This window comes from Pinus tabuliformis, chromosome 8 (genome assembly GCF_031772625.1).
Source record: "Pinus tabuliformis cultivar Carrire ecotype Pingquan chromosome 8, CPIR1, whole genome shotgun sequence".
Taxonomy (NCBI): domain Eukaryota; kingdom Viridiplantae; phylum Streptophyta; class Pinopsida; order Pinales; family Pinaceae; genus Pinus; species Pinus tabuliformis.
The window spans coordinates 1,253,427,219-1,253,442,049 of record NC_142294.1 but is presented as its reverse complement, the minus strand read 5'-3'; the positions used below and the strand labels follow the sequence as shown (position 1 = coordinate 1,253,442,049).

The 14,831-nt window shown below is 40.0% G+C and overlaps 1 pseudogene; it reads left to right on the top strand.

Annotated features, from left to right (window-relative positions):
- Nucleotides 1–13,694: 13,694 nt before the first annotated feature.
- Nucleotides 13,695–14,591, top strand: LOC149239923 (cyclin-T1-4 pseudogene; annotated as a pseudogene).
- Nucleotides 14,592–14,831: the final 240 nt, after the last annotated feature.

The window sequence follows — 14,831 nt, the reverse complement described above, 5'->3', positions numbered from 1 at the left end:
TGTTGGTTGGGTGATTCCTCCTCTTTGAGACAACAAGTGCCAGTACGGACTTGTGCTCCCATGTATCGTCGAGTATATATTGGGAGACCGCAATAGGCTATATCCTTTATCCATAGGAAGTCGTGTCTGCCGCCCTATCGATCGCAATGCACTGAACACAGAATTCAGGAAGATTGACTGCCGTACCGTAAAAAGTAGTCTGCAGTTTTGCAATTGGTTTGGTAAGCCCTCTATCTAGATTTCCAGAGTAGTCTCTTTCGTTCCTTTTCAAACTCCTTAAAGGAAAAGGTCCATCTGAGCACTTGTCACTTCAGGCTCATTAAAAATCGAAGGTGACTAAAGTCATCTTTTATTTTTTCTCGACTCTTAAAAATTGTAAAAACAAGTTGTGTCAAAGTGTTTAAAATTCATTTAATTCGGAAACATTTTCCCCTTTATTTTTAGTTGATCGAGTAATCCGCAATTGTGGAAGAAAGTCAATTGAAACCCCGTCGTTCACGGAGATTTACGAGTCAACCATATTTGTCTCTAGAATCAAAACTATTCCTGACAAAGCGAACTCATTTAATCGGTTCAAAGTCTCCTGGTCTGGTTGGAACAAGTGTTCCAACATGCTCGGAGACTCTAGTTACTCCAAACATTTCTGGTACCCCTGCCTTTACAGAAGAAGTTCTGCAGCCACCAGAGGATAGTAGAACTGATCCTAGTGTGAAGGTAAACACTTCTATCCCTGAACCGGCTCCATCTGCAGCTCATTTCTAAGGTATTATTCCTCAAACATTTGTTGCTTCAAAATCTATACCTTCTTCGGCACCAGAAATATTTTATGGACCTGACGGTCTACCTCTTCCACATGGTTTAATTGCTATAGAAGAGATTGTGGAGGATCCTCCATCTAGTACTCCATTGCATTTTGGAGTTGGGATCACCCTATATCCTTCTTCATCAGAAATTACTCTACCATTATCGGAAGTTCCTGTAGAATCACTAGGAAATCTTTTGGATAGACTAGATATGTCTGAAAAACCGTCGACATCTAGGACTGTGTCATCCGACACATCAGCAGTAGAACTTCCTGCTGCCACTCCAACAATGTTCACCGGCATATCGTCTGTCGCAACTAGCTCTAAATCACTGGATGGAATCCATCCAGGGGTTGTTTTGACAGTATGGTCTTTTCCTGTTTGTTCGTCTGGGATAATATCTGGAATCTCTTATGTTGAGTCTCAGCAAATTGATCCTTTGCAATGTCAATTTGGGCAATCCGGTCCTGAAAGGAAAATCATTCCCTTAAGCACCAGATTACCGCCGTATGGGGGGAAATATGCCCTTTCATTGTCTCCTCTTCGAGGTCAAACATACAAGAGTTCACAACAAAATTCAGGTTATGCTAGAATTACATCCAGTGGTTGGATGCCAATATTGCCTCAACAACCAAGGGTTGTATACTCAATGCAACAAATCCTACCTATGTCAAATATCCCGACTACACCGGCTATTGTGACGGTGTCGCAAGTACAAGCGTTGCCTGTTGTATGCCAACCTCAAGTCTCTCAGGTCGCAATCCAACAACCCCCTGTCTCTACGACGCCACCATAATCATCAATTAGTGGCTGCTTAACTGGAGTGACCCAGGCTCAAATGGGTACCATTACCCCTCATCTTGGTCAAACAGCCAGTATTAGACAACAACACATGGTCTCACAACCATGGCTGGTGCAATATCAACAACCACAATTCCAACAAGTTTACCAAGGATCTGAGTACCAAATATTTACAAGTAATAGACAGCCATATATTCAAAACGGTCAACATCAACCATTTTATAATGGTTATGCCCATAAACCTTACCAAATTTATCAACATCAAATGCAGTATGCTGGTATGCAAAGACCCACTGCTTAGTCAATCCCATCTTATCCTGGGTATGCTTTGTCGAACCTGAATCAACAGTTGCCCTTCGTGGAAACTTTAGAGTTACTGATCTAAATCGGCTAACAAACGATCCAATCACTTATGCCCCTTGGTGGCCAGCGATTCCTCATAAACTTCCATCAGATATTCCTAAATTTAATGGAAATCTGGGTGAAGACCCGTCAAATCATGTGATGACCTTTCATCTATGGTGTTCATCTAACACTCTAAATGATGATTCGATTAGCCTTCACCTTTTTCAGTGAACGTTAACTAGTTCGGCAGCAAAATGGTATATCGAATTGCCTAGAGCTTCGTTTCATAACTTCAGTACCCTAGCCACAACCTTTTTAACCCATTTTCAGTTACCCATAAGGTACAAAACGGGAACAAAAATTCTTACCAATTTCAAGCAAACGACAGCCACTCACATATCTGATCATATTCATGTGTGGCGACGTCATCGTAGAATGGTAAAAACATATGTTCCTGATCAGCTGTTGGCTAAATGGTTTATCAAGTCATTATTATCTTCTATTACGGAAGACGTGGCAAAGGGAGGAGTCGTCATTGAAGAGCAAGTCATTTCTCGTGCATAATATTTAGATTTGATCTATACTTAGTCTGGCATGCTCTATGATAAAATCCCTGATGCTCCTAGACCAGAATTTTCTGTTCCTCCCTCTCCTAAATCAAACAAAGACTCTCATGCTGGGGACGACGTGATAGGAACGACCAGCACGAAAACCGTAAAGGCTAAGTCGAAGAAGGCCCGTACGGTTTCAGGTCAAAATGCAAATGAAGAACTTCTCGCCTCGGAAGTAAATGCCGTATTGATTGACAAAGGCAAAGAAACCAAGCAACTAGGAGGCAAGAAGAAAAAGAAAGGGAAGAAGAAGAAACAGGAGGAGTCGTCCCCTGAAAAATCTTCTGCAAACCCTTCTGGAGATAGGAAACCAAATCGTCCATGCCTTATATGTGATGAGGATCATTGGACAAGGGAGTGTCCATATAAAGCTAAGCTTAGAAAATTCTTCAAGAATTCAAAAACCTCGATGGTGTTGACTAATCCATTTCTGAGCCCAGAAATAAACCTGGTTGCTAGTGATCATGCTTCCCCATCCCAAGTGTTTATGTTGTCTATTTCAAAACAGGAAAATGATGCTTTGATATCGACAAGGAATAAAGATTACAAGAATCCACAGTTGTCGAAAAACAAGGCTAATGATCAACCTAGTAGTTCAACAACAACTTCGACCGGAGTTGTGCCACCCATGATTCCCGAGCTAATGATAAAGCTGCCAAAGGGAGTATTGCACAAATCGACATTTAATCCTTGTGCCAGAGAAGTACAGAATTATAATATAGTAGAGGACCTAGCCCAATCGCCATCCACTATGTCGACACTTGAGGTACTGCAAAATTTCCCCTCGCAGAAGCAGGCTCTATTATGAGCAATAGGTGGGATTGACCCATCGGATTCTAATCTTGTGGCCCTTAATCAAAAAGTATATGACCTGCAGTTACCAGCTCAGCTCGCTTTCCTCATTCAAGTGAAAGCCCTCAACAAAACTATTCATCAAACAATTATTGATGAGGGGGCATCTACATGTATTATGTCAATGAGTTGCTGGAAAACTTTAGGCTCACCACCCTTGTCGCAATCATCAACGACTTTAAAAATGTTCGATGGAAGAACATACACGCTGTATGGGATATTAAGTAACTTGAAAGTTGAACTGGGGGGCAAGACAGTAGAAATTGATGTCGAAGTTATCAATGGAAACCTCGATTATAATATCCTACTGGGAAGGCACTGGATTTATGCTATGGTTGTTGTTGTGTCAACTTACTTTAGAAAGATTTCATTCCCTTTCAAGGAGGAATTAAAATCATTGATCAACAAACCTTTCTCCCCAATAGTTCTAAAGTTACTAGAAGCATTCCATTGATCCATGGAAGCTCTCAATCACTTCAAAATATTGGAGTAGGTCTCCTAAAAGGCCCTTCCTTAATGGGGACTTTTTCCCTTCCACCTCTAATTAATCTGGCGGAAGTGGCCACAGTGGAAACCTGTCACTTGATATCTTCTACATCAACAAATATGAAGAAGAACTCTAAAAATTTTGATAGTGTGGATCATCGCGAAGCACTGACTCCAAGCCCTACCATAGCTACATCATCTGACGATCAATTCAGTGATGTCGTACATTATGTACTAGGGGCATTGGAACCAGATCTTTCCTTCATGACCCCTTATGAGTTGTGATCAAAGGTCGCCATGAGGATAGTTCTTTTACTGTGTCAACCTCATTAAAAAATGAAACAACTCCCTTTCCAAATTGAGTCTTTGATTACGATCTCGTAAAATCCAAGTCAAGTCTTTCAAAGATCTCAAAGGTAAACCTTCATTCCAACCACCACGTTGAATGCAATGAAGCTTGGGGGGCATGCACCTCGATTTGTGTCATTATGTTGGGGGCATGCGAACTTATAACAAGCATAGTTTTTCGTTTCAAGCTTGTGTAAACATGAAACTGAATCTGAGCATATGTTGTCGTATGGTTCAAGCTCATTAAAAAATAAACTACGCCATGAGCAATGTTACCGCAAGGTTCAAGCTCGTTAAAAAATAAACCTGCCATGAGCAGTTTTATGCGAAGTTCAAGCTCGTTAAAAAATAAACCTAGTAATGAGCATATGTTCCACCAGAGTTTAAGCTCATTAAAAAATGAACCAATCCTCGGTAAATAACCATTGTGAATGCATTATCATCAGCTTTTGAGCCCTGGTCATGTTCTTACCATCACCTCCACTCTGTTTTAGCCGATCATTCACCTCCATTTGATTGTTTACCCCTTTTGAGGAACAGTTACGAAGAGTGATCCTGTTAGCCATCCTTGTGACACTGCCGTGATTGGAAAATTCTAAACCTTACATGGATTCAGCTGCTACCTAAAATTATCACTCGTTCCTCGAAAAACGAGTCTCCTTTAAGCTCTTTTCGTCTGACTCGTAAAATATGAAAATATTGTCGAGTAGTTTGCCTCTCCAGCTCTTTAAAGCTACCGGGAGTGCTATCCCTCTAGATTTTAATCTTTTTGGACCTGAGGGATTATTACACAAAAAGATCGAGCACTTGTTTTGTTCGACTTGTTAAAATTACCCATCCCTTTCATGTTATTTTATACTTTTTTAGACTTAAGGGATTATATGACGAAAAAGGATTATTGGAGTTTCCTTACGTCCCTTTCAGGCTCTCTAAAATTGAAAAGGACTGAGTTATCTTTGTCGTTAAACTCGTTAAAACCAAATAGTGACAAACTTGTCCATATAAACAAGAACGAGTTTCACTGTCACTAGGCTCGTTAAAACATAGCGACGGGTTTTCTCGAAGGGAAAATTATAGAACAAGCATATGTTATCCTCCTCAAGCTTGATAAAAATAAAGAGGTACTAGTCAGCAATGACCGGGGAAAACTTGGGAAGAAAACTTGAAGAAACTTTATTAGTAGCAAGTCGCTCTTGAACATGACACTTTCACTCCACATCCGAGTCAGGTTGGGTTATTCCGTTCACCGGTCATATCACCATTGGTCCATCGCACCATCCATATTTGGGGTTAACGCTACCAATCCATGTCAGTGTCACCGGTATGTTCAAGAGAAGTCGCTCAAAGAATTCACCTGTGTCTCATCCGCTGCAATACATTCACGCTCCATTCTTTCATGACTGCCACCCTGAACCCTGTATCATCAGATAGTTTTCATCTCCAAAATCATTTACTCCGTTCCGTGTCGTAAATGTGGGATTCATTAAGGCCCTCCTACGACGGTTGCTTCTTGTCGACATCAACTCATTATCCAAGAAGTCAACTTAGGAACAACAGTTTTAGTACTTTGAATCTTGCATGCCTCAATGGCAAGTTTCTCACTTCCGGCGACAGGTTTACATCAATGGCCTTTGACCGAAAGATTTTGCGTGGTGTTCGACACCAAGTCCCCTTTTCACACCACGTGAATTGTACTGTAGTACCTTGAGGTTCATCATCATTATCGGTGATTCCTCTCGTGCCTGTTAACAGCTTACATCAGTGGTTGGTAATTAGGTGATGTCTTTCCATGTTCGACTCCAAAACATCTTTCACTTGGATCGACTTGTACTCTGAGTGTAGATTGGACGAGTTTGAAGACCCCGGATCTAGTTTCATCCATTCGGGCTACGATATATTCAAGAAAATAAAGACATCAAATGTACATCATTGCTGCACAGATGATCATCCAAATCAAAGGATGATGGCTCTATCAGAATCATCAGTCTGCCACACAGACGGTTGTCTGTCTTATGTACATGAAAATGAATTTATAAAACTGAGCATGGGAATGCCCGCCTCAGCTAGATCAGGAAAAATATTATGAAGATAATGTATTGTATTGTATCTTATTACAGGTCACTTTCCAGCTCGAGAAAACTTCGGATCCTCATGATAAAGCATTTCACCCGACATCAAAAGATTAACGACCTCATGCTTTAGGGGGCAACTGTTATAGACATTTTTTGGCACTGCAACCCAAACCATACATGTCCATAAACCAAGGGCTCCTAAGTCCCTAAAAGTGTTGCTTCACACCCTAAAGGAGCAAGGTCAACTGATTACATCATCTCCCAAAAGTTCTCCACAGAAAACTGCTCAGAACTAGTCAAAGTTGGACCATACAGACTACCCAGTGCAGAGGGTGCGATGAATCTCACCTGCCTAGTGTAGAGGGTACGATGCATACTAGAAAGCCCTTCTGTAGGATGAAATGGGCGAGAGTAGACAAATGGCAGAGACAGTTTGCAAGGTGGATCATCATGGAATCTTCTAGAAACTTCTCCTGTGACACTTTCCTCTCTGAATTCGCCCAAGTATGAGTAAGAGATCATCAATCTCCAAGTGGAATAAAGAACTATCAAAGAGAGGACACTAATCAAAATCCCAGAAGCTGACTCACCCCCCTGTAATCATCTATATATGGATCCCTCATCCCAGAGATCTAGAGGCTGGAATTTTGTATCTTGTAAGGAAGTATTGTTGTTTTCTTAGTTGAATATCATAGTGTTGGGTGATCTAAGCTTTTCATGAGGTGAAGAGGGGCTTTCATGCTTGGAGGATGACACTGGGTCAGAATAATTGGTAGTAATCCTCTTTGATATTATTGATATTAATAAAGCTATTCAAGTTTTCCTCCACATTCTTGTATGTTTGATGATATATGCATTTGTGTGGTCAATATGTTTTTGGTCCTATATTGTTTATGATTTTAGATCTCTATTCTTCGATAGCATTATGCTGCTTTGATTCCACAGTTGCTCTTTCAAGCTGGGTAGACAAAGGAAAAGCGGCAAGGATCTGTCAGAAGGGAGAGGAACCAAGCAAGGAACCAAGTGCAAGACTAAGGTTGGTGTCCTTTGTTCCCCTCTTATCTACCTCTCATAAAGGAAAGCGAAAGCAGTTTTAGTTTGTTTCTTTCTAAGATAGCTACCAGTCTTAGTGGGACTAGCAACTCCGAGTCTAAGATTTCCTGATAACAATGAAACATAATGGTCAATTTGTAGAACAAGATTCCTCACAGGATTCTTGGCATGAGCACACCAAAGGAATCTTTTTTAGGGAAGAATCCAGATGTGTCACACTTTGGGATCTTTGGATCATCAGTTTACTATCATGTTTATAAGGAATCAAGGAAAAAGCTAGATCCAACTACATAGTTGATCATATTTATGGGGTACACAAAAACACCTCACAACTATCATGTGTACTTTCCATCCCACAGGATGAAAATGGTCAGAAGGGATGTGAAATTTGATGTCGAGAAGGCACCGAGGTGTTCTCTTGAGAGGGATCTTCAATTGAAGCATGATTTGGAGATTTTGGCTCCAAAGGAAGAACCTTAAAAAGTTGTGGAGCAACCACAAGTAGAGGAACATTTAGTGGAGACATCCACTCAAGCAAAGACATCCAGAGAAGGAAGGAAGTGAACCAAGGAAGTTGATAGATTATTGCATGATGCTAGAGAGAATGTGGGAGCACCCAGACAGAGAAGGTCACTGGATCGATACACTGTCTACATGGCTTTGATGAGTGAGCTTATAGATATTGGGCCATCCTCATTCGAGGAAGATATAGATCAAACAGTATGGGTTGATGTTATGGTAGAGGAATATGATTCCATTGTCAGAAACAATGTTTGGGAAGTTGTCCCAAGAACATCACACATATTAGTGGTTGGTTCGAGATGGATTTACAAGGTAAAGAAGGAAGTAGATGGAAGCATAGAGAAACAAAGGCCAAATTTGTGGCCAATGGGTTCTTTCAGGTTGAGGGAATTGACTATGAGGAAACCTTTTCTCCAGTAACAAGGTAGTCATCCATCAGGTCAATTCTAGCATTATTAGCATAGATGGGGTGGAAGATCCACCAGATGGATGTGAAAAGAAAATTCATCAATGGATTTATTGAGGAGGAGGTGTATATTGAGTAACTAGAGGTGTTTGAGACCTTTGACAGGGAGCCTCATGTGTGCAGACTCAAGAGAGTATTGTATGGACTCAAGAAAAAATCCTGTGCTTGGTACACTAGGATCGAAAACTATTTCATCAAGTTGGGCTTCACCAAAAGTGAAGCAGATGCAAACCTTTAATTATGGTTATAGGTAAATTATTGATTATTGTGTTGTATGTCAATGATTTAATTTTAGTTGGTGATGAGAAGTTGATCAATTATTATAAAGAGGATTTTGCAAGAGAATTCGAGATGAAGGACATGGGACTCATGCATTAATTTCTTGGTTTGGAAGTATGGAAAGGATATAGGGAACTACTTGTCTCTCAAGGGAAGTATGCTTATGAGATACTGAAGAAGTTCCACATGGAGAATATCAAACCCATGGAGACTCCTCTACATGGAAACTGGAGGAAAGATGATGTTACTTCAAGTGAAGTAGTGGAGGTTACCGTTTACAAGAATCTTGTGGGTTCACTTATGTTCTTAGTGAAAACACAACTAGACATGTGTTATGCAGTTAACCAACTTAGTCAAGCAATGGTTAAGACAACCAAATTGTATTGGAAGGAAGAAAAGAATGTGATGACATACCTTAGAGGCACTACTATGTTTGTTATTTGGTATATACAGATAGAGGGAGTGAAGCTGCAAGGCTTCATAGATGCAGATTGGGTGTGGATTCCATCAGATAGGAAGAGCACATAAGGAGGAATTTTCAGTGTTAGGTCAACAATGATTTCTTGGTACAGCAGGAAGCAACGACTTGTGGCACTTGGCTCAGTAGAAGCATAATACATGGCTACAAGTCAAGAAATATGAGAGGAAATCTAGATGACAAAGATTCTTGTTGGGTTATTTGGTCAGAGGATGGATCCTACAATGATTTACTGTGATAATCATAGTTGTATCAAACTCTACGAGAATCATGTATTCCATGATCTATGAAAGCATATTGACATCTGGTATCACCCTCTACAAGATTGTGTGCAGAGGCAGATCATGTTGTTGGAATATATTCTTACAGAGGAACAAGATGAAAATTTTTTGACAAAGGATTTTTCAAGAGGAAAATTCGAGCTCCATAGAGACAGGATTGGGGTATCCGATAATCCCTTTCTTGTTGAGAGGAAGTGTTGAAAATGCAATATGAAAATCTAGTTTTGAATTTTCCTTGGTCAAGCTAGATTAAAATTCGAATTTCTATTTCAGAAGAATACTTGGAGGTAGTTAACTGAGGTGACACGGCTCTTGTCACTCAGTTGACTTAGTTAATTTGAGTTGGAGACACTTGAGTTGAGTTCTACATGATTGATTGCTAATTTGTAGCAATCAACTATTTCAATGAATTTAAGTTATTGTAAATTTAACTAGTTCTAATTGTTAGAAGAATTAGTGGAGGTCAGGTTGTGGATGTGAAACTTCAACTGCACTGAGTGATCAACCAGTTAACTGAACAATCAACCCAAAATAATTGTTGCATGCAGAGAATTCAAGTTACCTAGTTGAGATAGAGATTTCAAGGAAGTGTACTATCAGTTGTAGCATATTCCCATGTGTACAGGTGGCGCATGCAATCAGAGATTGACCTAAAGCTATTGAACAATTCCTTGGTGTGAAATTCCTAAAAAATAGTTGCAATTTCCCAAGGGAAAAACACAAGGAAATAGGAGTTGGGTAGGCTTGGAATTGGCTAAGTGTTGGGACAGGTTCAGTTAGTCATGCAGAGGGATATACTATACACTTGCAGAGGTTTCTCAGGCTTGAGAAAGCATTGTATTTCTTCTCTATTCTTTGATTAATGCAATACAGATAATAAGGGGTTTTGAGTAGTTTATTTCGCCTAGATAAATCTCGTTGTGTGTGTGTTATATCTTTGTGCATGTTTATGATATGTGTTCTTGATCATGAATTGTTTTCCCTAGATGAGTAAAGTAGCTTCAAGTATTGTGATTTAGTAAATTTCATGACTAATATTGAATCTACACATTAATTTTTACATTTCAAAAACTGAGTGAGGTTGTCTCAGGAAAGTTCCCAAAGGCCTAGAAATCCCCAGACTACTATATGGTGGGATATGTGATAGAGCTTGAGGGTGGAGATGGCAAAATTCTTCACAACTTAGGTGGAGATATCTGGAGGCATTCATGCTTGTATATGCCTAATGATCCGTGGACTGGTATATGGTGGGATTGCGGTAAAGCTTGGTAGTGTATGTTTCTTGTTTGGGCCTAGGAATCCCTTGGCAGGATATACGGTAAATCCTGGTTGTATAGGTGATTGATTCAGGCCTAGAAATCCTTGATTGGCTTTGGTAGAATATGCGATAAAGCCTAAGAAGAATGGTCAGTTTTGATGTGAGTCCTACATTCATGCTTGGAATATGGTACATGGGTGATTGGCTAAAAGAATGATTTGGTTCAGACCAATCTATGGTCTGGTGGTATGTGGAAGTCCCTGATTTGGTTGGATTTTTCATATGTTAATAAGAGTTATTTTCCCCTTGTATTTCATGTGTAAATGTACTTGCTATTATGTGGTTTTGATGGTTACTCTATTATTGTAGTTTATATGGTTATATGTTGGTCATAAGCATGATTTTATGACAAACTTGAGTAATGGCTCTCACCATGTTTTGTTTAGTAAATGAAATGTTAATGAATGTATGACTTAATAGATGATAATTCAACTAGTGTGAGAGGGAATCAGATCTTCTTGACGAATCTCAGATAAGTATGAGGCCCCTATGTTCAAATGTGTTTCATGTGACGTGTTTGACGAAATGTCTGTCATGGCTAGGATGGGTTAGGCTAGGTCCTTGTTGAAGTTTTTCATTAGAGACCTTTTCTTCTTGTTATTTATCACTTCTAAGTGTTTCATTAACTTATGGGCATAGGCCTAGGTCATAGCCCTGAAAAAGTGGCTTAAATCCTATGGTCACTGGCACATAATTATTCGAAAAATACTGTAGTCATTGGGAAGCAAGCCTGTGGGAGTGAATGAAGGGTTTCAATCACATGGAGGCCTTATCATGGGAGCGACTAGGGGTCTAGTTTAGTAAAATGCTAAGTTAACTCAGGGGTTGGGCACCTAGACTGCTTGGTTAGTTCCTGGAGGTCTTGTAGCTCTTGAGGAAGTTCAGTTTGGTTTCGGTTCATCAATTTCACTTCCCTAAGGTGATATAAGGAGTCAAATCATATCATAGTAACTCTTCATCACATATTTACCTAAGTGGACTGGTAATCTTGGGTAAGTGTGGGAAGAGGGTGTTACATACACAATGGTTAGGGAGCCATGTTAGTAAACATGAATTGGTTGAGAGGAAGTTGGAAAATTCAACAAAACTAGTTAAATAGATGAGGTCAAGTTTCCAAACTATCGTAGACCCCTAGAGAAATCATTAGTTGGTACTACTTTTTCTTTATAGGGATTCCAATTTTTTTTTCACTGGCGTGTAAATCATAACTTTATCACATTTGGTTTCTTGGAGGAAAACCCCAGTGAGATTCTCTTGGTCTATTATTTTCTTTAGCATACAATGTTTTCATGGTGCTTCGAGACATCTTATATTCAATGAAAGTACTTTCATTTTACATTTTGGGTTGGGATGAAAACTACTTTTCCATCAGGGCAATGGATTTCCCTGAGTCCACCAATAATGCGCTTACTTTCTCTAGCGTTTGTTTTGTAGATTTGTGGCTTCTTTTATTTTATGTAGCATTTATCTTTTTGAATCTTGAGAAAGGCCCTTATTCCTATCATGTTAGATTTACTGGGGCTTGAGATAGATTTACTTGTGTTTGATTTATTCCCTAGTATCTTCTTTTGTCTCTATTGCAATTGTGACATTTGGAAGTCGACTAGACTAGTTTCCCCTTTTTTACAATGAGGGTTGGGATATCAATCTCCACTAATGCAGTATCCATCTCTACATGTTGGAGTTCTTCCTGAGAGTGTTGAAGATCTTCCTCTTCTATCTACATTTCCTATTTGCTTAGAATGTTATTTGTGTATCCTAGAGGGAGAGATCTTTTGATTTATTCTTTACATTTAGATTCATCTTTAACTAGGATATCAAGGTTGGGTTTTTTTTAGCATTGCTTGACGTTTCTCCATTTTGGTTAGGACCTCTCTCTTCACTTGAAAGTTCCTCGAAATTATTCTTGGTACAAGGGCTATGTTTGGAGGGGCTTGTATTGGGAGGATTCTTGGGTATTTTCTTTTGTTATGAACCTTTGTGAAACCCTTTGTATTCAGTACTTCCCTACCCTCATCATTTTTTCTTGCGGCATTCAAAGGAAAATTTCAAAATAAATGTCAATGCACATGACATTTCCTGCGATGGAAAGGGATGTGTTCATAGTCTAAGGATTGGATCCATTGATCTAGATTGGATCATTATATTGCTTTTCATCCATCTCGATGCATTTGGAGTGGAAAAATTGGAGGAATCAACTTACGTGACCTTTTTTTATAGGTGGGACCCATTTTGGCAAATGGGGTCTAAAACCTTCAGGGAGCGTTTTTGAGGCATCATACGATGTTTTTTTTTGGGAGGGGAGGGGGTGGAGAGGGTAAAAATTTGCCTCTTTGGCGCAAAGCCATTTCATGTTATTCTACACATATATATCTTTCCAACGACACAAAAAGTGCATCAATCGGAGCTCGTATGCAAAAATTATGCCACTGAGAAGTTGAATAGTTAACCAATTCCCATTGAAATCTAAATGATGGACAACCACCTTGCAGTTCCATCCCTGAAGGAGTGCTCCTCAACCCACGACAAAGAGCTTGTCACCATGTTAAGAGGACACAAAAACTATAGCAATAAAAAAATTCTTTATAATAATTAAAGTTATTTAAATATCTAGTATTAATCACATTACCCAACTAATTAATATAATATATATATATATATACATAATTTTTACAATTTTACACGTAACATATCTATCCAAACCACTATAAATTGGCCTGGTTATTCTTAAGGCAATTACTATCAACCCGGTGGTCCATGTGCCCCCACGGTGTCTTTTATTTCTCGGAACTTCGGTGGGATGCCCATAAGTCCTCCGCTTCTTCAGCATGCCTCCGTCTTTGACCAAGTCATGGGTTTGTTGACTACAACTCATAGCCTTGCCCTCCTATATAAACCACCGCTTCTCCCACCTACCAATATCTGCCTCTATACCGCATCTCATTATCCACCTGGGTGTCGAATCCCGACCATGCAAAAATGTCCGCCGACTCTGACGAACTGGGCGCAGGATGGTATTTCACCAGATACCAAATCGACAGATCTAGCCCTTCCAGAATCGATGGAATCGACGCAGAGAAAGAGAATCGCCTCAGGCAATCGTACTGCTCTTTCATCAAACGCCTGGGCATGAATTTAAGGCTGCCCCAGGTGACCATTGCAACAGCTACCATACTCTGCCACCGATTCTATCTCCGCCAGTCTCACGGCCGCAACGACAGATACACAATCGCAACCAGCTGCCTGCTCCTCGCCAACAAACTCACGGCGGCGCAGCGAAAATTAATGGATGTTCTGACTGTGCTTTCCTACGAAGTCATCAATGAAAACGCAGACTCGGCCACTGCTAAACTCATAGAAGATCCCAAATTTTTGCACCAGAGGCAACAATTACTATTGAAGGCCGAGCATTTTGTTCTCCGTACGCTTAACTTCGATCTCGAGATCGAAAACCCTTACAAACCCCTCGTCTCTGCCCTCAAAAAGTTCAATGCTGAAGAATGGCATTCTCAGTTTGCACAGGTTTCCTGGAACTTTGTGAATGATGCATTGATGACAACGGTGTGTCTCCAGTTCGAACCCCGCCGAGTCGCTGCTGCGGCTTTCTATCTGGCAGCCAGGTGTCTCCGAGTCAAGTTGCCATCGGATACAGACAACCCATGGTGGCTGGAGTTCGATATATCTATTCCTCAACTTGGAGATATCTGCAGTCAACTGCTCGAGTTTTATGGAACGAGAAGTTTGTACACTCCAAGTCCATCGCCAAATGCTCTTCGGAGCTGGAGTAGCTCTCCTGCTGGTAATATTAATGCCGACTATACACCCACAAGTACAAGTACGATTACAAGCTTCTCCGTTGGTTCCAGGCAGGAATAATGACAGGGATTGAAGGGCTTTGTTTCAATTTTCATCAATTATTTCCAAACACGGATGATCTAAGTTTCAATAATAGGAATTGGAAAAGATCAAATTTGTTCAATATTGTCTGCATATTGATACTGAACCAAACTTCAGTTTACTGATAATGTTTATTATTAAAATATAATCAAATGGTCTCATTCATGGTTTATGATTATTCTGATTATTGGATGGTTAACAGTTTACTTCTGATTATTT